This window comes from Bos javanicus, chromosome 1, assembly GCF_032452875.1.
Source record: "Bos javanicus breed banteng chromosome 1, ARS-OSU_banteng_1.0, whole genome shotgun sequence".
Lineage (NCBI taxonomy): Eukaryota > Metazoa > Chordata > Mammalia > Artiodactyla > Bovidae > Bos > Bos javanicus.
In genome coordinates this window covers 116,504,749-116,528,957 of record NC_083868.1, presented here as the reverse complement: position 1 = coordinate 116,528,957, position 24,209 = coordinate 116,504,749, and positions in this window count along the sequence as shown.

Below are 24,209 nucleotides of genomic sequence, written 5' to 3'. Positions count from 1 at the left end.
AAATGTAACCAATAGTAATTTCTACTCTATGAATAGTTTTTCTTGTTTTGAACTTTATTTTAATGAGAACACAGAATGTATCATTTTTATGTTCATTAACAGGGCCTAGAAGAAGTGATAGGGTAACTGTGCAGATCTTGGGTTATTAATACCATTTTTCAATAAAAGGAAAAAAAGCTCTTTGGAGAAATAGCTGATTCCAGGGCTTGAAAAGGAAAATGAATCTGGATCATCTCATGCCAGGAAATAAGAAAAGTATTTTTTAAAAAATGGAGGCATGTCAACAGGACTTAGGAATCAAACTGACACACATTTAATAGATTTGGAACAATTTGAGCAACAAAATGAATAATTATAGCAGTATATTATAATCCAAAGAATAAAATGAGTGTCCATGAATTTATGCTAATATCAACAAACATTGGAAAGGGGACAGATAATTCTTAGAGAAGAAATTCAATTAATAAGTATAGAAAGAAAGAGAAATAGAAAAATCTCCATTAGAACACCATGGTAATAACTAAAAAATTTCATTGATGAATGCTAAAATTAGTGGATTAAATTTAAAGAAAAAAAGAATATTTGCATAGCCTCCAGAAACTTTCCTGAAAATATTTTTTAAATTACCCTAGTGGTTTTCTAATATTTTCATAAATTCCTTGATTTTCCTCTCTCCTGGAGGTAAAACTTAATCCCATTCCCCTTGAAGGTGGGCTGGACTTAAGGACACACTTATCATGAATAGAGAATGGAAAGGAAAAAGTAATAACTTTACAGTGGAGAAAGCTGACAGATACCACCATAATCAAATGATCAGTGTTAATATCACCAGTGATGCCATGTTGAGAGTATGCACTCCCTGATATGATACCATGAAATGCTTGCCTTCACTGATGTTTTTCTCAAAGATCCATCACTTCAGTCTAATAATGAGAAAACACTAGATAAATCCAAACTGAGGGACCTTCTACAACATACCTGATGAATACTCTTTAAAAGTCCTCACATCAAGAGGCATGAAAAGATCCAAGAGACATGGAAAGACCAAGAAACTACCACAGGTTAGAGATGCTAAGGAAACATAGTCATTAAATGCAAGCTGGTATCCTGGATAAGAACTTGGAACAGAAAAATGAAATTAATAGAAAATCTGGGAAAAATCTGAATAATGTCTGTAGTATAATCTATAGTAGTAAGGCTATAGTATCAAGGCTATGGTCTTTCCAGTAGTCATGTACCAATGTGAGAGCTGGACCATAAAGTAGGGAGAGCACTGAAGAATTGATGCTTTTGAACTGTGGTGCTGGAGAAGGCTCTTGAGAGTCCCTTGGACAGCAAGGAGAGCAAACCAGTCAATCCTAAAGGAAATCAACCCTGAATATTCACTGGAAGGACTGATCCTAAAGTTGAAGCTATAATACTTTGGCCACTTGATGCGAAGAGCTGACTCATTGGAAAAGTCCCTGATGCTGGGAAAGATAGAAGGCAGAAGGAGAAGAAGGTGGCAGAGGATGAGATGATTGGATAGCATCACTGATTCAATGGACATGAACTCAGGCAAACTCCAGATGGTGAGAAACAGGGAATCCTGGCATGCTGCAGTCCATAGGGTCACAAAGAGTCGGACATGACTTGGCGACTGAACAAACAACCAAACAAGTTATCAATTCTTAGTGTTGACGGGTCGTAAAGAGTCGGACTCTCGCAAAGAGTCGGACACAACTGAGTGACCGAACTGAGAAAAACTGAGTGTTGATGCGTATCTCATGGTTATATAGGGAAAGCTGGTAAAGAATATGAGTTAACATATATAGAATCTAGAAAAATGGTGTTGATGAACCTATTTGCAAGGAAGGAATGGAGACAGATATAGAGAAAGGACTTGTGGACACTGTTGGGGAAGGAAAGAGTGGGACGAACAGAGAAAGTAACATTGACATATATACACTACCATGTGTAGAATAGATAGCTGGTGAGATGTCGCTGTATAACACAGGGAGCCCAGCTTGGTGTTCTGTGATGATCTAGAGGAGTCGGGTGGGGGGAGGGGAGGGAGGCTCAAGAGGGAGACGATACAAGTATAATCATGGTGGATTTGTGTTGTTGTATGGCAGAAACCAACACAACATTGTAAAGCAATTTTCCTCCAATTAAAAAATAAAAATAATTAAATTATTTCAAAAATTTAAAAATTAAATAAGGGATATGAGAACTCTCTGTAACATCTTTACAACTTTCTGTAAATATAAAATGATCAAAAAATAAAAAACTAAAAATAAAGAATATGAACTGTGTAAAACAAACAAACTGAAAATAATTAAAAAATCCTTCAACTGGTGGGTGGATAAACTGTGGAATATCTGTACAGTGGAAGACTCCTCAATAATACAAAGGAATGAACTATTGATACACACAACCACATGGATGAATCTCAAAAGTATTATAGTTAGTAATAGAAGCCAAACTCAAAGTCATGTATGATTAATTTTTATGACATTCTGGAAAAGGCAAAAATGTAGTGATGAAAAACAGATTAGAGGCTGCTTGTTGTAAGGGTTGGTAGGAAGGACTTGACTTCAATGGGGCAGCATAAATAATTTTTTTCAGAGTAGTGGAGTCCTGTAGCTAGATGGTGGTGGTTGTTACACAACTTTATTTATCTGTCAAAACATAAAACTATATAACATGGAAAGTCAATTTTACTTTACAAAAAAGTTAAAATGAAATTGTAAACCAAGAAAATTAATAGTATTTTCTGAATATCTTGACACTAATAATTTTATATATTGCAAATAAAGATAGAAACATACTATACATGTCAAGTTACATATAGAAAATATATACTTTATCAAAATGGAGTCAAATTAAAATAGGCCTACTATAACATTTTGTTCACAAAGAAAACAGACCATGATGGTTTTACCAGGAAAACGTATTCTGACCATAAGTAAACTATTACAGAGTGTAGAAAAGAGAGGGAAAGAAAATCCACTATTTTGTAAAATTAATGTAACTTTGACACCAGACTCAAACCCTGCCCCCAAGGCCACGGAAGCAGAGCCCAGAATCAAGGTCACCTCTGAAGCTGGTGGAGCCTCTTTTTAAGCATTGTTAAAAGCCCCCTGATCATCACTAACAAGCTTCCTTACTCCCAATTAGGCAAAGATGCCCACTCCAGTAAACCCTATAGCGTCCCAACCAATCACCTCCGAACAACCTTCCAACAGGAATTTTCTTCCTCTTGAGGCTATAAAAATTGGCTATTAATTCACAAAAACTGTTGGCTTTCGCTGGTCTCTCAGGAGGCTAGCCCACTGAGCTTGGAGTGCCACTTATCTCTGCCCTTTGTTCTTAATAAACTCACTCTGTTCAGAAATGTCCTGTGTCTGGAAATTCTTTTCCAACCTGCTCTTAGACTGTCTCAATAATCATCTCTCATGAAAAATGATGCAAAATTAAATAAATACCAGGATCAAGTAATGTATAATAATTAAAAACTGATACACTAGGAGTGAGTTAATTTACCCTACAAATTCAATTTGAATTTAACATTAGAAAATTAAGTCAATAAATATATTAAATATGAATGTGTTAAAGGAGAAAAGTGGGGCTTCCCTGGTGGCTCAGTGGTAAAGATTCCGCCTACCAATGCAGGAGATGCAGGTTCAGTCTCTGATCCAGGAAAATGCCATATGTAGCAGAGCAACCAAGCCCATGCATCCCAACTACTGAGCCTGTGCTCTAGAGCCCAGGAGATGCAACTACTGAGCCCATGTGCCTCAACTACTGAACCCTGCATGCCCTGGAGCCTGTGTGCTGAAACAAGAGAAGCCCCTGTAATGAGAAGTCTGCATAAGGCAACTAGAGAGTAGGCCCCACTCACTGCAACTAGAGAAAGCCAGCATAGCGACAAAGACCAAGCACAGCCAAAAATAAATTAAAAAAATTAAAAAATGGGAGAAAAGCAATCTGATCATCTCAATACAGGAGCAAAAAAAAAAAAAATGCTTGAAAACATTCAAAAATCAATCATGACTTAAAAAAAAACAAATTAGCAAACTAGGAATAACAAGAAACTTCTGTACCTTCATAAAGCATTCTTCAAAAACCTACAGCAAATATCTTACATGGTGATATTGAAGGAAATCCAGTTACTTGAGGAATTGTGAATTGTTGAAGCCATCCCTTTAAAATCAAGAACAAACAAGACGTTCATTACGCTCACTCTTGCTCAATCTCTAGCTAGGGCAGAAAAGCAAATTTATATATGTTTGTAAATATGTGTGTGTGTGAGGGCGTAGAGTTTGGAAAGGAAAAAACAAAACCTTTTAATCTCAGGTAATAAAATTGTCTGCCTCAAAAATTCAAAGGGATCCCAAATAAATTATTAGTATTAATAAATTTTCTAGCAAGTTTGTAAGACACAAAATTAACATATGAAAATAAAGTTTTGCTCTATGTAATTAAATATCAATTAAAAATGTAATTTTTTAAAAGTAATGGATAAAATACAAAAATATCTAAGAAAAATTTTAACAAAGGTGTGTATAACTTCAGAGATGTATGAAATAACTGAATTATATTAAATAAAATATAAATAAATAGAAGGATAGTAAATATTTAATAGGAGAGTGAAATACTGATTCAGGAAGACTCAAATAGTAGAAATTAATAGAGTTTCCCATCTCCTTCAGAATTTTCCACAGTTTATTGTGAGCCACACAGTCAAAGGCTTTGGCATAGTCAATAAAGCAGAAATAGATGTTTTTCTGGAACTCTCTTGCTTTTTTAATGATCCAGCATATGTTGGCAATTTGATATCTGGTTCCTCTGCCTTTTCTAAAACCAGCTTGAACATCTGGAAGTTAATGGTTCATGTATTACTGAAGCCTGGCTTGGAGAATTTTGAGTATTACTTTACTAGCGTATGAGATGAGTGCCTCTTGAGAAACCTGTATGCAGGTCAGGAAGCAACAGTTAGAACTGGACATGAAACAACAGACTAGTTTCATATAGGAAAAGGAGTACATCAAGGCTGTATATTGTCACCCTGCTTATTTAACTTCTATGCAGAGTACATCATGAGAAACGCTGGGCTGGAGAAAGCACAAGCTGGAATCAAGATTGCTGGGAGAAATATCAATAACCTCAGATATGCAGATGACACCACCCTTATGGCAGAAAGTGAAGAACTAAAGAGCCTCTTGATGAAAGTGAAAGAGGAGAGTGAAGAAGCTGGCTTAAAGCTCAACATTCATAGAACTAAGATCATGACATCCGGTCCCATCACTTCATGGGAAATAGATGGGGACAGTGGAAACAGTGGCTGACTTTATTTTTTTGGGCTCCAAAATCACTGCAGATGGTGATTGAAGCCATGAAATTAAAAGATGCTTACTTCTTGGAAGGAAAGTTATGACCAACCTAGACAGCATATTAAAAAGCAGAGACATCACTTTGCCAACAAAGGTCCATCTAGTCAAGGCTATGGTTTTTCCAGTGGTCATGTATGGATGTGAGAGTTGGACCATAAAGAGAGCTGAGTGCTGAAGAATTGATGCTTTTGAACTGTGGTGCTGGAGAAGACTCTTGAGAGTCCCTTGGACTGCAAGGAGATCCAATCAGTACATCCAAAGATCAGTCCTGAATATTCATTGGAAGGACTGATGTTGAAGCTGAAACTCCAATACTTTGGCCACCTGCTGCAGAGAGCTGACTCTTTTGAAAAGACCCTAGTGCTGGGACGGATTGGGAGCAGGAGGACAAGGGGACGACAGAGGATGAGATGGTTGGATGGCATCACTGACTCAGTGGACATGAGTTTGGGTAAACTCCAGGAGTTGGTGATGGACAGGGAGGCTTGGCGTGCTGCGGTTCACGGGGTCACAAGAGTTGGACATGACTGAGTGACTGAACTGAACTGAACTGGGTTTCCATAATAGACTCAAGCAGCATGGAAACTTGATTTATAACATATGTGGTGTTGACAGACTTTTCAATAAACTGACTAGGACAACTGCTTAGATTAAAAAAAACAAAACATATACAATTTGACCTGTACTTCAGTCATTTCAGTTCAGTTCAGTCGCTCAGTCGTGTCCGACTCTTTGTGACCCCATGAATCGCAGCACGCCAGGCCTCCCTGTCCATCACAAACTCCCAGAGTTCACTGAGACTCAAGTCTATCGAGTCAGTGATACCATCCAGCCATCTCATCCTCTGTCGTCCCCTTCTCCTCCTGCCCCCAGTCCCTCCCAGCGTCAGAGTCTTTTCCAATGAGTCAACTCTTCTCATGAGGTGGCCAAAATACTGGAGTTTCAGCTTTAGCATCAGTCCTTCCAAAGAAATCCCAGGGCTGATCTCCTTTACTTAACACTGTGCAAAAAAGTCATTCCAAAATTATAGTCTTCTGAGTGTGGCTCTTTTAGCCAGCATAATGAATTCAAGGCTTATTCATGCTGTTGATTTCAGCAGTAGTTTGTTCTTACTGTTGAACAGCAAACCATTGTGTAATGAACTAAATTATTCTCCAGTCGAAGCTTAGTTTTGTTTTTATTTTCTGCAAATTATGAATAAAGAAGCTATAAACACTTATAAAAAAAGTACTTGTGAAAACAAAATTTTTTATTTTTCTTGGATAAATACTAGGAGCTCCATAGTTGGATCATATGATAAGTGTGTTTTTAACTTTACAAGAAACTTCTAAAATGTTCTCCAAGGTGGTTGTACCATTTTACATTCTCACCAGCAATATTTGAGTTCTACTTACTGTCCATCTTCATTAGAACTTGTAGTACTATTTTCTTGAATTTAGCTATTCTAATATGAAATCTTATTAAACATGGTTAAATATGAAGTTAGCTGTAGGATTTCTTTTTATTTTCCTTTCCTTTTTTGATAGTTGCCCTTTATCAAGTTAGGAAAGTTTTCCTATTCTTGGTTGCTAAGTGTTTTTTAATCATGAATTAATAATGTACTTTGCCAAATGCATCTTCTGTTTTTTTTTTTTTAATTTTATTTTATTTTTAAACTTTACATAATTATAAAGCATCTTCTGTTTTATTGATATAATCTTGCAGGGTTTCCTTTTCAGTCAATTAATAGAGTTGACTTTCAAACACTGAACAAGACTTTCATTCCCTGTATAAATTTGAATTGGTCATGATTGTTTTATTATTTATAATTACTGCTGCATTAAATTAACTAATATCGGTTTCAGAATTTTTGTGTCTATATTCTTGTGGTTTATTGGCTTGGAGCCTTCCTTTATTGTCTTTGTCTGGTACCAAGGTTATGCTGGTTTCATAAAAATGAGTTAGGAAGTTTATCCTTTTTTCTGGAAGAGCTTAAATAGAATTGACAATATTTTATCTCAAGGAATTTGTCCATTTCATCTAAGTTATTAAGTTTATGGGCAAGAGTTGTTCATAATGCTTTTTCATTGCTTTTTAAATGTCCAAATCTGCAGTGATGTCTCTTACATTTTTAGTCAGTTCAGTCATTCAGTTGTGTCTAACTCTTTGTGACCCCATGGACTGCAGCACACCAGGCCTCCATGTCCATCACCAACTCCCAGAGTTCGCTCAAATTCATGTCCCTCAAGTTGGTGATGCCATCCAACTATCTAATTCTCTGTTGTCCCCTTCTACTCCTGCCTTCAATCTTTCCCAGCATCAGAATCTTTTCAAATGAGTCAGTTCTTTGCATCAGGTGGTCAAAGTATTGGAGTTTCAGCTTCAACATCAGTTCTTCCAGTGAATATTCAAGACTGATCTCCTTTAGGATGGACTGGTTGGATCTCCTCGCAGTCCAAGGGACTCTCAAGAGTCTTCTCCAACACCACAGTTCAAAAGCATCAATTCTTCAGTGCTCAGCTTTCTTTATAGTCCAACTCTTGCACCCATACATGACTACTGGAAAAACCATAGCCTTGACTAGACAGACCTTTGATGGCAAAGTAATATCTCTGCTTTTCAATATGCTGTCTAGGTTGGTCATAGCTTTCCTTCCAAGGAGTAAGCATCTTTTAATTTCATGGCTGCAGTTACTATCTGTAGTGATTTTGGAGCCCCCCAAAATAAAGTCAGCTTCCACTGTTGGGGAAACTGTTTCCACTGTTTCCCTATCTATTTGCCATGAAGTGATGGGACTGGATGCCATGATCTTATTTCTTAAATGTTAAATTTTAAGCCAACTTTTCCACTCTCCTTTTTCACTTTCATCAAGAGCCTCTTACAATTTAGATTTTTGTAATTCGTGTCTTCCTTTTCTCTTGTTCATTTTGGGTGAAATTTTATCAATTGCATTAATCTTTTCTAGCTTTTGTTTTCACCAATTTTCTATATTATCTTCTTATATTAAATTTCATTGATTTGTGTTCTCAGTTATTTCCTTCTTTCTAACTTTGGGCTTAATTTGCTCATTTGTTTGTTACTTAAAACTTGGGTTATTGATTTGATACTTTTTTGTCTAATATAAGCCTTTACTACTATAAATTTACTTGTAAACACTGCTTTAGCTATATTCTGGAAATTTTAGTAAGTTATATTTCATTTTGCTAAACCTATTTTCTAATTTCCCTTGAGAATCTCCCTCTTTGATTCATGAGTTATAAGTATTGTTCATTTTCAAATCTTTGGGAATTTCTAAGATATCTGTTTTTGATTTCTAGTTTAATTTCACTATGGTCATGGAACATATTTTGTATGATTACAAGTCTTTTAAATGTATTAAGATTAGTTTTTATGGCCTAGATTTTTTTTTTTGCAAATGTGCAGTTGAAAAGAATGTATATTCTGCTATTGCTGGGAGGAATGTTCTTCTATAAATGTAAAATATTTTTTGATGGTGTTCAGATCCTCTGTATCCTTGCTAATATTTTGTGTCTTTTTCTTCCTTTATTGTTTATTGAGAGCAGAGTGTTGAAATGTCAAACTATAATTTTGGATTTGCTCTTCTTCCTTCCACTTTTATGAACTTTCCCTTCGTGTATTTTGAAGCTCTTGTATTAGTTTTCTACTGTTATACAATAAATTATCACAAAATTAGCAGCCTAAAATTATAGTGGGAATTCGTAATAACGTACTTTCACAGCCTTGAGAAATTCCACAGAAATAGCACCTGAAAAAACAGCATATATTAAGAAACTGTGTTAATGATTATCTTCCATGTTTTTCTTAAGAATAATCTCCTTGTTACAAACCCCAAGGCCAGACCCAGAAGGGAGTATGACTGGGATCATGAAAGCATGGACCTTGGAACACAGGGTGGGGGTCAGGCATGAATGCTGCTTATGCACTTGCTGATTGTTCCCGAGACTAGCCCAAAAGGGAATGGCCTAGGGTGGAAACAAGGTAATCTGGACTATGTCAGTGTAGTGTCTTGGAAAAAATAAGATCAAAAAAGTCTTGTAGTCTGCAATTAGGATTAAAAGCTGGACTCAGAGTGGACTCTGCAGCTCTGTCCAATAGAGGCTGCAGGTTCCCTGACCCATTGAACCAGATTTTGTGTTCTGTTTTCATTCTCATCACTTGCTCCAAGACCATTAGGGCAACATAAAATAACATTTATTTATTGTTTCCCAGTTTCTGTGGGTCAGAAATCCAGGTACAGATCAGTTATGTCCTCTGTTCAGGGTTCCCTAAGGCTGAAATCAAGATGTGAGCCAAGTCTTTGTCAGCACCTGGGACTCAAGGTCCTCTTCCAAGATGACTTAGGTTACTGGCATAATTTTAGTTCCTTGATATTGTCTACCTGAGGTCCCAGTGTTCTTGCTGGCTACTGACTGGTCTTTACTCTCAATTCCTAGAAACTTCTACAGTTCCTTCCATGTAGCACTTCCACAGACCCTTTAGCAATATGGCACCATATTTCTTCCAGAGCTATGGGGTGAATGTCTTTCTTCATGAAGAGACCAATTACTCCTTTAAGGACGTTTTACTGACTAAATTAGACCCACAAAGGAAGTCTTCCCTTTTGACCAACTTAAAGAAAAAAGTTGACTTTGGAACCTTAATTATATCTGCTAAATCCCTTCATCTTAGCCAGGTGATATAACCTAATTCCACAAGTGATATCCCAGTGTAGTTGCAGTTCCTGCCCACACTTTGAAGGATGGAATTATACAGGTGTGTACACAGGAATGGGGGTGCCAGGGAGGGTCATCCTGGAATTGTTCCTATCACAACCTTGGTGCTAGGTATGTGCATATTTATGGTTGTTATGTCTTTTTGGTGAGTTGACCCTTTTAGCACTGTCTAATGTTTCTCTCTACCCCTGGTAATTTTTTTGCCCTGAAATCTTTGTCTGATGTTAATACAGCCACCATAGATTTCTTATGATTAGTGTTGCATAGTATATCATTTCTATGTTTTTAATTTACCTGCATCATTCAATTTAAAGTTATGAAATATAGCTAATCTGACAATATTTTTTCACTTAGTACATTTAGACTATTTACTATGTCATTATTGGTATAATTAGATTCATTATTTTATTATTTTATAGTCAAGGCTATGATTTTTCCAGTGGTCATGTATGGATGTGAGAGTTGGACTGTAAAGAAAGCTGAGAGCCGAAGATTTGATGCATTTGAACTGTGGTGTTGGAGAAGACTCTCGAGAGTTCCTTGGACTGCAAGGAGATCCAACCAGTCCATTCTAAAGGAGATCAGCCCTGGGTGTTCTTTGGAAAGAATGATGCTAAAGCTGAAACTCCAGTACTTTGGCCACCTCATGAGAAGAGTTGACTCATTGGAAAAGACTCTGATGCTGAGAGGGATTGGGGGCAGGAGGAGAAGGGGACGACAGAGGATGAGATGGCTGGATGGCATCACCAACTCAATGGATGTGAGTCTGAGTGAACTCCGGGAGTTGGTGATGGACAGGGAGGCCTGGCGTGCTGTGATTCATGGGGTCGCATGGGGTCGCAAAGAGTCGGACACGACTGAGCGACTGAACTGAACTGAACTGAACTGATTTTATTACTTGCTTTCTGTTTTTCTCCTTATTTTTTTGGTCTCTATCAAGTTTCATGCCTTCTGTTGGATTATTTTAATTTTTAATTTCATTTAAATTTATCTGTTGGGTTTTTATCTATCTTTGCTATTACATTTTTAGCAGTCTATCTATGGATTTTACCATATAAAGTATTTTACATACATAGGCATGCATGCTTTTGAAGTCACTTCAGTAGTGTCCAACTCTTTGTGACCCTATGAATTGTAGTCCACCAGGCTCCTCTGTCCATAGGATTCTCCAGGCAAGAATACTGGAGTGGGTTTGCCATGCCCTCCTCCAGGGGATCTTCCCGACCCAGGAATCGAATCTGTGTCTATTACATCTCCTGCATTACAGGCTGATTCTTTTACCTCTGAGCCACCGAGGAAGCCCTTTATATGTAAATCTCTCACAGCCTTCTTAAAGTGACAATGTTCAATTTGAATTAAAATGTAAAAGCATCAAAATCATTTGTTATATTTTTATATGTATTTCATCTACATATACTGAAAAATCTCACCAGCAAATGTTATAATTTTTGCTTTCTATAGTCACTTATGGAGAAGGCAATGGCACCCACTCCAGTACTCTTGCCTAGAAAATCCCATGGACGGAGGAGCCTGGTAGGCTGCAGTCCATGGGGTCGCTAAGAGTCGGACACGACTGAGCGACTTCACTTTCACTTTTCATTTTCATGCATTGGAGAAGGAAATGGCAATCCACTCCAGTGTTGTTGCCTGGAGAATCCCAGGGATGGCAGACACGACTGAAGACTTAGCAGCAGCAGCAGCAGCATAGTCATTTATATTGAAAAAAATATAAGAAGAGAAAAATAGTCTACTTTATTTACCCTGATATTTACCATATTTGTTTTTCTTTCATTCTTGAAATTCTAAGTTTGATTCTTTCATTTTCCTTCAATTTGAGGAATTTCTGGTAGTATTTCATTTGGAGAAACTCTGTTGGAAAATAATTCCTAGTTTTCCTTCTTCTCAGAATGTCTTTACTCTTGAATCATATTTTCTTTTGGTATAGAAGTTGATTTAAAACTGTTGACAATCTTTTACCAGCAATTTAATGATGTTTTCCTACTGTCATCTAGCTTCTATTGTTGTTGATGAGAAATTTTCTTTCCTTACAAGTAACAACATTTGGCTGCTTTCATTTTATTTTCTCTTTTGTTTTTAGCAGTTTTAAGATATATCTGAGCATGGTTTTAAATTTATTATGTTTAGAATTTGGTGAGCTTCTTGAATCTGAAAATTTATGTCTTTTACCAAATTTGGAAAGTTTTTAGCCATTCTTTTCCCACACCCATTTATGTTTTTACTCTTCTGGGACTCCAATGACACAAATTTTAAACATTTCTGATTCTCCTACAAGTCCCTGAAACAGTTAATTTTTTCAATCTTTTTTTCACTATGTTCTTCAGAGTGGGTAATTTTTATTTCGCTGTGTTTAAAGCCTACTCACCTTTTCTTCAGTCTTCTCCTTTCTGTTATTTAAGATATCCATGGAAGTCTTAATTTTAGTGTCATATTTTCACTTAGGATTTTTAAAATATTTATTCTATTTATATCTCTATATATGGAAGTTTTTATATTTCCATTTACTTCCAGAGTGTTCAGATTTACCTCATGGTTACCCCGAAGTGTATCTGATACTTCCGACATTTGAGGATCTCAGAGTTTGTGTCTGTTGACTTATTTTCCATTGAGAATTGGTCAGATATTCTGTTGGCAAAATTTCTATGTCAAATAATTATGAATGTTGTTATGGAAACTTTAAATATGTTGTGAGGTTCTGAGCCTCATTACAATCCTCAGGAAGAATGTTGATTGTTTTGATTAACAGGTAATCTAGCCATGTAGGTTTGGACTGCAGACAAATTCTGTATTGCTTTCTGTGGATGTTGGTTTCAATGTGAATTTCAGTTTTTTAAACTTTTTGTTGTAATGTTTGGGTCTTTCACTCAGGGGTTAGTCTGGGACACGGTGTAGTTTGTGCAATAACTAGAGTTTACGAAACATTTGCTATGCTTTTGTGTCTGTGCTACTCATGTAACCAATTCATAGTGTTAAATCTGGGACTTCCATCTGTTCATACAAAGAATTATGGGACCTGTTTCTCTATCTCTCTTCTCTTATGGATTTCCCCTCATGCTCTAAATCCCAGAGGCCCCATTTTTCAATTTCTCTGAGAAGAAAAATGGCTTTCTCTCAGAGTTTTAGGCTTCTCTCACTGTTATATAATTCCATGAGATTTTAGCTGCCCTCAAGGCAAATCAGTGAATTAGAAGGAAAAACTAACAGGATTTTCCCCAACAATCATCTTACCATAGAGGTCCCTTTCATGGATTCCCTGAGCAGGGTGACAGATTCTCTCTCAGGATTTTAGGTGTCTGTGCCACCACTTGTGTTATGGCAGTGCAGTTCCCTGTCGGGGGCTTACCTGTAGGCTGAGCTAGAAAAGGAAAAGAGGAAAAAAAAAAAAAAAGTGAGATTTCCTTGACTCTTTCTTTGGGAAGCCATTTGCCACATCAGAAGGACATTCAAGTAACACTTTGGGGAGACTCACATGGTGGAGAACTGAGGTCTCTCACAACTGGAAATAAAATCTCTTGTCAACAGCTATGAGAATGAATTTGGGAGCAGGTCCTCCAACACCAGTCAGATTCTGCCTCCTTTCACATGATGCAGCTCCATTCAGCAATTCATTGCACCCTAGTGGGAGACCCTGAGTCAGTCTCCCAGCTACTGAAAGCTGAGTCCCAGAAACTATTAAGACGATAAATGTGTGCTGCCTTCAGATCAGATCAGTCGTTAGGTCGTGTCCGACTCTTTGTGACCCCATGAATTGCAGCACGCCAGGCCTCCCTGTCCATCACCAACTCCCGGAGTTCACTGAGACTCACGTCCATCGAGTCAATGATGCTATCCAGCCATCTCATCCTCTGTCATCCCCTTCTTCTGCCCCCAACCCCTCCCAGCATCAGAGTCTTTTCCAACGAGTCAACTCTTCGCATGAGATGGCCAAAGTACTGGAGTTTCAGCTTTAGCATCATTCCTTCCAAAGAAATCCCAGGGCTGATCTCCTTCAGAATGGACCAGTTGGATCTCCTTGCAGTCCAAGGGACTCTCAAGAGTCTTCTCCAACACCACAGTTCAAAAGCATCAATTCTCCGGTGCTCAGCAGCCACTACATTTTGGGAGTTAACTTGTTACACAGCAATAGAGGACTAAAACATAACATAGTTAAGGGAGCATTATAAAGAAGAGAGACAGAAGATGGAAGAGAGACAGAATTTATATTGTAGCTCTGAGCCTAAGTTATTACTAATGTCTAATAAATAAACATTTTATGAAAAGAGAAAACAGAATTTTCTAGTTTAGTATCTTTAAGTTACTACAACTATAACTCACCTTCTCCAAAGTACTTTATAAAATTTTATTCCTTGGAAAAAAGACCCAGAATTCCAGATTCTCAAGAATGTTATTTTGGTTGATATAACACTGCTGCTGCTAAGTCGCTTCAGTCGTGTCCGACTCTGTGCAGCTCCATAGACGGCAGCCCACCAGGCTCCCCCATTTAACTTTAAATGCTATATTCTATGAAATAAAAAAAGAGGAAGAAGAAATAATGATTTAGCTAGAATTTTCTATCTAGTTAGGGAGGAAGATGGGGTGGATGGAAGGAAAGTGGATATGTTCAAAAACCTTAGGCAAATCTTGAATGAGAAGACTACAGATTCCTATTATAGCATTAACTGTATAAAAAATAATCATAAAGGCAGTCTTACTAATTCAAGTGACCAAAAACTTGTACTTTTTCCCTCCTCTGTATTATTTAGTGATGGCTTTTGTTTATGGAAAAGAGGGGGTGATTTTATGAACAAATAAATACAATTCAAGAATACAAATCTTTTTACTTTGGTTCAGTATTTAATAATCAAATTTTGACTGTAACTACATTTGGTTAATGCTCACAAGATAATAATTCCTTAATATTAGAAATACTGGGAAGTTTACCTTTTGCTCAGAGATTCGGTCCAAAATACAGCTTACATTAATGGCAGCTCTCTTGGGCCTCAATGCTAACGAAGTATATCACACCTCTGTAAAACACATGTGCCAGTATTTGCTGGCAAAACAAAACAATCAGCAGAGTTAAACAATTATATTTTCTTTAATGCAGTGCCATTAAATTACAACCACACTTCAGGGTAAAATATTCCACATGTTTCTCAACAGCTATCTGGAAAGGGCTTAGTACTTTAAGTAATTCAATATCGAAGTTTTTGAGAAGCATAGAAAAAATCATTTGCGAGCACACTCAGTGTACTGTGAGGAAGAACATGCTCTTGATCTGACTACTCACTATTATATGAGCGAAAAACACCAATGCGTACGTTGAAGTCTGCTTGGAAAATGGAAATGACATACTTTCCATCACAGTTTAAGACATACATAAGTGTTCTTTTTCCTTCTTTCAAGTAAAACTTATTCTCAAGTATAGTAGTTTTAGTACAGGCTACTCCAAAATTGCTGCCTCTGCAATTTAGAAGTTGCAGAATGATAAACTTTCTGTGGTCAAAATACCAAACCCTAAATATATTCCTGTATAATACAGAAGGTCAGTTGCAAAATGAAAACAGCACCAATGGAATTATGTAAAAGCTAAACAGGACCTTTGGAATGAAACCTGTTATGACGAAGAATATGACTGACCATGAGTATCAGTGAATATTCATGACTTATTCAATGTAAATGAGTCAAGCTTGGAACTTGGGGTATTTGAGTAGTAACACCAGTTCTACAATGCCCATGAAAAAATCAAAAGTAAAATGAAAATATTATTGAGGCTGACAACTCGCAAATGTAATTTTCACTGTTATCCCCAACAGACCTTCCTCACAACTAATGACAAGTAGGCCAAATGACTTGTTTGATATTCACCTTTTTTATTCGCCCTAACTGCTCCCAGTTGAAAATATTCTTGAGGAGTGAAACGGTCAAAAGACATTTGGCCAGAAAAGAAGGGGACACAAGTCAAGTGTTGTGGATTACTCACAATCTGAATATTTAACCACTAAATCATGTAATTTCCTGGAAATCAGTGAACTGTATTTGGATATTTCTTACTGTGTGTGTATATGTATGCATGTGTATATATGTATTAACATTTCTTACCATATCTACTCTAGGCTGATTAGTACCAAAGTTTCACCTTCTACTTCTGATCTTAAAGTTTCTTTGTATTCAGGTTTGGTGGATTATTACCATTTTTGCTTACATGGCAACCCACTCCAGTGTTCTTGCCTGGAGAATCCCAGGGGTGGGGAAGTCTGGTGGGCTGCCGTCTATGGGGTCGCACAGAGTCGGACACGACTGAAGCAACTTAGCAGTAGCAGCATAATACCACTGGCCAGTATTGGCCTGTGATTCAAGTTTTAGTGTCAAAATCTATGTGATGCCATAATAGTAAAGAACTTATGAAATACTTTGGTTATTTGGCTAGTATAGAAGCCATCCTTGCTCCTGAAAGACAGAACAAATCCCTTGCTGGTTTGCATGCATGCTTTCAGCAAGGTAGATTTATCTGAAGGCCACAGCTCATCAGCTGCTCTGAAGTCAAGTTAGCCACATAATGTTTAGGACATAATGCTATAAGAGTAAGCATTCAAATAAAAAATTCAGGTATATTTTAGGTTTTGATGGGAAAGGAGCTAAAAAGCAGGTGAAAGTGAAAGTCGCTCAGTCATGTCCAACTCTTTGCGACGCCATGGTTGTAGCCCAACAGGCCCCTCTGTCCATGGAATTCTCCAGGCAAGAATGCTCCAGTGGGTTGTCATTTCCTTCTCCAGGGGATCTTCCCGACCCAAAATGAAGCCAGATCTCCCCCACTGCTACCAGAGTCTTTACCATCTGGGCTACCAGGGAAGCCCAGGTAGCTGGTTCATAAATGGAATAAGCAGGTCATGGCAGGAGAAAAGGAAATGCAACTTTCCCCTCACAATGGACCAAATGCTTCACTATTGCTTTTGTGCATTTTCAAAAAGCCTGCTTAGACCTGAACACCCTGATTATTTCAATTCCAATAGCTCAGTTATCCTCGATTGAGGCTAACAGTGGTTTAGGAATGGGCTACTAAAATGGACGTTTTGGCTCACATATTATTTGTTTTAAGTAGTATTTTATTTGGAGAGATGTTTCACTCAAATGTTTACTTTAAAAATTCTTTAATATGCAAAATGGAGCCATAGGACGTATTTACATTTAAAGTGGTAGCAAGTGATACATTTTACTTTTATACAGGCTTTCTTGCACATCTGCAGATCATTAGTTAAACATTTGTTCAAATGAGAGAAAGCGTACAATTCCTTTGGCTATGTATTTCACTTGAACTATTAATCTTGTTGAGAGTCTGGCAGCAAAACATACTCAAAACAATTCCTTCATTTTATTTGACTTCAAAAAGCTTGCCAGTGCTTGCAGTAGATCTTTTCCTAAAAGGTAATGCTGACAGAGAACTCAGCGAAAGGATACATTTAGAATACTTAATTAAATGATGTCAGTTTGCCACTGGCAGGGAACTGTGTGTATTGTGTTCTGCAATAGAAAACATGTGGCAATACACGGTAAATCTTTCCAAGGATCTAGAGAAATGATTTTGCTTCTTTCCACCCAATTCTCAGTAATAGCAATTAAGGATTACAATAGAGTTTATGCAGTTGAACTAAGCTGGTTACATTCTTGGAGGTCAGAGAATGTGCTTTCAGTATCTGTGGCACTCTATAAGCTCCCTACAAACCAGGGTGTTGTGTTCATAGTAAATGCCTGATTAATATTTTTATTTTAATAAATAATTTGTGGTTCCTTGAGAACCATAGAGATGAAATGCTGTACCTGGGCTCCCAGGTCCCACTGGTGATTCTCTTATCTCTGCACATTGCACCCAAGTGGTTCAGCCTACACAGTTAGAGTGCCTCATTCACTCCAAGTCTATGGCTTCTGATGGGGTTCACTTCATCATGTGTCTGAGGTGTGAAAACCAAAGAATAAAAAATTAAACCTGCATGCAAACGAATGTATTTCTAAGGGCTTGATAGGTATATTCACTGCCATGTTATTTTTAACAGCAAGTTATAATCAATTCCTAATTTATTGATGAAGAGCTTAGTGTCTTTAGATCTGGATTGAAATTTAATCTTTTCACTTTGAATGGAAGAAACCTGTAGTGTAAGTAAAATGTGAACTAGATTATCTTTTTGAAAATGATTATTTAAAAATCTTGTCATTATTTTTAATATTACTGCTGTTATTCATTACTAATAAATTCTACTTATCCATTGTAGCAGATCCAATCAAGTATCTACCTAGGAATACTACCTTGGTGGTTTGATTTATTCTTCTAGATGGTAATATAACTGTATTAAAATAAGACATCTAATCCCAACACCTAGTTTAGCCTTCAATATGTAAAGCTTTAGCTCACCAAAGTTTAATAAATCCACTAGATTATCTTCCCTTTAGGAAAAAAACTGAATGTGTGTGTGTATCCTCCAAGCACTAAACACAGTGCCTGATACCTGATAGTCAGTTAATATCTGGGGAATGAACTAGTATATTTTGCTCTTATTATTTTGACTTGCAAAGAAATTTTTGTTGCCAAATTTTACATGGGGATGTTATCTTCATTTTGTTAGAGGGCAGTCCACTCCAGAAATAAGAAAGCTCAGATACAGCTGATTAACTTTTAGATAAATATAGCATTCAACACCAGAGTGGGGAATAATAACTGCCAGCTATTGCATGTGCCATATGTCTAGCTCTTTAAATCCATTTTCTTAGATAATTCTCCCATTGTTCACAATATCTACAAATTGATATTATTAATCCATTTAACAGATGAAGTAATCAAAACTCAGAAAAGCAAAAGTGATAATAAGTGACACTAAAGCTTTGTGATTTCAACAAATAATTCTCTCTCACTGACAGTCCTTGTCCATAACACATTTGCAGGTATACTTGCCATCATCTATATCCTATTACTCAGCCTTATGGGGCAGGTCCAATCAGGTTTGTGGCCAGACTCATGGCAGTGATTAAAAACATCACAGTAGATCTTGAGTGGCCTCTTAAACATTGTCTCTGACACTTTCACTCATATATCACTGATCAAGACAAGTCATGTAGCCAAGCTGGTTTCAAGGAAGCACAGATATATGATCTTCCCATGGAGCCCATGACCATACATGCATGATCAGTTGTGTCTGACTTTTTGAGATGGGCACTTCAAAAAGGGGAATGGATATTTTGTAAAAGAATACAAAGAGTTGGACACAACTGAGTGACTGAACTGAACTGAACAATTTCCCATCATAACAGCAAGAGCTGATCTGATCACAAGCCTGTGGCTAATAGAAAAATAAAAAGGTCACTGTCCAGAAGTGCAAGGGCTGCTAACAGCTATGGAGATGATCCATGAGGCAATTTAAGGTTTTCTAGTCTTCCTGTTTTCTTCTTAGCTTTGCCTGATGCTTCTCTGTCTTCTGCACTTCTGTTATGTAGGTTGGGTTTTGTATTCCAGCTCACTCATGAGCTGAAATAAGCTATTAGCCTCTCTGAGCCATTTTTAAGATCCATCTGTAGAAGAGGGGTCCTTGTAATACCTACTTTCCAGGATTAGAGATATTGAAAGTAATGCACTTTGTATAATGCTTATTTTAAAATAATGGTACAAGGAAATACCACAAATCATCAGCAAATAGAATAGTCTCCAATTTGAAATCTAGGAATGTCATGACAATACCTCTGCTGATCCCTTTAAGAAATGCCGAGTTAGTGGTTTGACGGAAATGTGTAGGATGTAGGTAGATGGATGAAATTTTAGAAAAACAAACACAAAATGATAATCAATAGATCTGTGTCTCAACAGCGGTCAATCAAGCCCTCATCAGAACACTGAGTGTGTAGGTAAAACAATCTGGAAAATGCAGATTCCCAAACTTCTGCTTATTCAAATTTTCCCCATAAATTTAAAAATATCATTTTAACATTGTTTTTGGAAAAGCAAACAGTCAAAGAACTCTTTTGCTCTTGCCAGTAAAGTTACACAATAACTGATAAAAAAGTCTTAGCATTTATTTCTCAACATATTTCTCTTTAGTTCTTCTCTACTTTAAATCAAAGAGTCCCAGATTATATCTATAAAGAGTGATGAATTCAAACACTGCTAAGATAATGGGAAATTACTTAATAGATCCTCCTCTGTACCTCCTGGATCCAGCCACAGGACTGCACGTGTGGTTGTCTGCCTTATCTAAGTGTTCACATGACACTTAGGACTCTCCACAGCCATGTCTCATGGAGCCAAAAGTTCAGAAAATTTTTTTTATCTGTAAAGTTTCAAACAACAAGTTTTATCAGATTTGTTTTGTCTTGTTTTGCTTTTTTATTGTGTGAGTATGTAGACTTGGCCAGAAGGTTTTTCATACCAACAACAAAAACAAACTCAGGAGAAAAAATAGCATTCTATAAGTAAACTTTTATCTAAAAATATAAATTATCTAGGAGTTTAGACACAGTTATGAATTCAAGTATAAGCGAAGGTGAGTAGGGAAATGAATCGATGGAGTAACATGTATTTCAGTCAATCTTTGCCTGGTATTTTGGCGTGGTATTCACAGGACCTTAACTCCACTAAAAACCAAATAAACAAAAGCAGTCTCTATAGATTTTGCCACACCCACTGCTGTTTTTGTTTTGTTTTGTTTTTGTTTTTTGTCCTTGGGAACAGCATGCAGGATCTCAGTTCCCCAATGAGGGACTGACCTTTTGTCACCCCCAGTGGAAGTGTGCAGTCCTAACCGATGGACGGCCAGGGAAGTGCCCCTAACTCCTCCTTTCAGCTAAACCTTAGTAAAGAAAAATCCAGAGCATAGGGTATTTATTTCAATTTAGTTTTATGTAATGCCCCAATTCTCCATTTTAATTATTATAAAGTTATATATTAGCATTACCAAACTGCTTTAAAATATTTGAAATTTGAAATGGGAAGACTTCAGCTTCCAGTACTGGTAGGCTTGGTAATCTGGACCTACCCTCTTGCTGAAAAGAGCTAAAAAGCTCAAATAAATTGTTAAAAACAAACCTTCTTAAAAAATATAAAGAGCTGACAATACAAGAAGGAAGTACTGATCGAAAACTGAAATGAAAACAGGACCCTAGAGAGAGAGAAGGAAGCTTGGGAATTGCTTTTGTCCTGAAGGCTTTTGTGACTTAGCAAATCTGAACTTTCATTTTGAAACCTCTTTAGTAAGAGGAACAGAAGTTATATGCTCATGTCTGGTTGAATTGGGAATCCAACTGCAGACTGTCTCCAAAATAAACTGGGACTCCAGCATCACTCAGAGTAAATCATAAGTAGAAGAGCCCTCAGAAGCCCTTGAAACCTGAGATCGTATTACAAGGGAATAAATTTCTAACCCTGAACATAAAATAAAGGGTCAGGACTGATAGTTCCAATGCAAAGTCAAGTTGTCTCTGGAGAAATAAATCTTTATAATAAGCCTCCAAGTAATCCTTAAATAAATTTACAGTGAACAATATGCAGTCAAAGATAATCAGGCTCAGTAGGAAGAAACACAGCAGAAGTAGCAAAACCAAACAAATAGCTTGTGTAAACAACTGCCCTAGCTATCTAAATAGCTAATCAGTTCAGTTCAGTGGCTCAGTTGTGTCTGACTCTTTGCAACCCCATGGACTGCAGCATGCCAGGCGTCCCTGTCCATCATCAACTCCTGGAGTTTACTTGAACTCATGTTCATCGAGTCAGTGATGCCATCCAATCATCTCATCCTCTGTCATCCCCTTCTCCTCCCGCCTTCAATCTTTCCTAGCATCAGGGTCTTTTCAAATGAGTCAGTTCTTTGCATAGGGTGGCTACAGTATTGGAGTTTCAGCTTCAACATCAGTCCTTCCAATGAATATTCAGGACTGATTTTCTTTAGGATGGACTGGTTGGATCTCCTTGCAGTCCAAGGGACTCTCAAGAGTCTTTTCCAACACCACAGTTCGTGGTGTCAATTCTTTGGTGCTCAGCTTTCTTTATAGTCCAACTCTCACACCCATATATGACTACTGGAAAAAACCATAGCTTTGACTAGACGGACCTTTTTTGGGAAAGTAATGTCTCCGCTTTTTAATATGCTGTCATAACATTTTGGTCATAACATTTCTTCCAAGGAGCAAGCACATTTTAATTTCATGGCTGCAATCACCATCTGCAGTGATTTTGGAGCCCAAGAAAATAAAGTCTCTCACTGTTTCCACTGTTTCCTCATCTATTTGCCATGAAGTGGTGGGACCAGATGCCATGATCTTAGTTTTCTGAATGTTGAGTTTTAAGCCAACATTTTCACTTTTCTCTTTCTCTTTCATTAAGAGGTCTTTTTAGTTCTTCTTTGATTTCTGCCATAAATGTGGTATCATCTGCATATCTGAAGTTATTTATATTTATCCTGGAAATCTTGATTCCAGCTTGTGCTTCATCCAGTGCAGCATTTCCCATGATGTACTCTGCATAGAAGTTAAACAAGCAGGGTGACAATACATAGCCTTGACATACTCCTGTCCAGATTTGGAACCAGTCTCTTGTTCCATGTCCAGCACTAACTGTTGCTTCCTGACCTGCATACAGATTTCTGAGGAGGCAGGTAAGGTGGTCTGGTATTCCCATCTCTTGAAGAATTTTAGTTTGTTGTGAGCCACATAGTCAGAGGCTTTGGCATAGTCAATAAAGCAGAAGTAGATGTTTTCCTGGAACTCTTGCTTTTTCCATGATCCAGCAGATGTTGGCAATTTGATCTCTGGTTCCTCTGCCTTTTCTAAAACCAGCCTGAACATCTGGAAGTTCACGGTTCATGTACTGTTGAAGCCTGGTTTGGAGAATTTTGAACATCACTTTGCTAGTGTGTGAGATCAGTACAATTGTGTGGTAGTTTGAGCATTCTTTGGCATTGCCTTTCTTTGGGATTGGAATGAAAACTGACCTTTTCCAGTCCTGTGACCACTGCTGAGTTTTCCAAATTTGCTGGCATATTGAGTGCAGCACTTTCACAGCATCATCTTTTAGAGTTTGAAAGAGCTCACCTGGAATTCCACCACCTCCACTAGCTTTGTTCTCAGTGATGCTTTGTAAGGCCCACTTGACTTCACATTCCAGGATGTCTGGCTCTAGGTGAGTGATCACACCATCATGATTATCTGGGTCATGAAGATCTTTTTTGTACAGTTCTGTGTATTCTTGCCACCTCTTCTTAATATCTTCTGCTTCTGTTAGGTCCCTACCATTTCCGTCCTTTATTTTGACTATATTTGCATGAAATGTTTCTTTGGTATCTCTAATTTTCTTGAAGGGATCTCTAGTCTTCTCCATTCTATTATTTTCCTCTATTTCTCTGCACTGATCACTGAGGAAGGCTTTCTTGTCTCTCCTTGCTATTCTTTGGAACTCTGCATTCAAATAGGTATACCTTTCCTTTTCTTCTTTGCGTTTAGCTTTTCTTCTCTTCTGAGCTATTTGTAAAGCCACCTCAGGCAACCATTTTGCCTGTTGCATTTTTTTTTTCTTGGAGATGGTCTTCATCATCCTGAACAATGTCATGAACCTTTATCCACAGTTCTTCAGGCCCTCTGTCTATTGAATCTATTTGTCACTTCTACTGTAACAGGTTTGATTTAGGTCATACCTGAATGGTCTAGTGGTTTTCCCTACTTTCTTCAACTTAAGTCTGAATTAGGCAATAAGGAGTTCATGAACTGAGCCACACTCAGCTCCCCATCTTGTTTTTGCTGACTGTATAGAGCTTCTTCATTTGTGGCTGCAAAGAACATAATCAATTTGATTTTGGTATTGACCATCTGGTGATGTCCATGTGTAGAGACTTCTCTTGTGTTGTTGGAAGAGGGTGTTTGCTATGACCAGTGTGTTCTCCTGCCAAAACTCTATTAGCCTTTGCCCTACTTCATTCTATAGTCCAAGGCCAAAATTTCCTGTTACTCCAGGTGTTTCTTGACTTCATACTTTTGCATTCCAGTCCCCTATAATGAAAAGGACATCTTTTTGGGGTGTTAGTTCTAGAAGGCCTTGTAGGTCTTCATAAAACTCTTCAACTTCAACTTCTTCAGCATTACTGGTCAGGGCATAAAA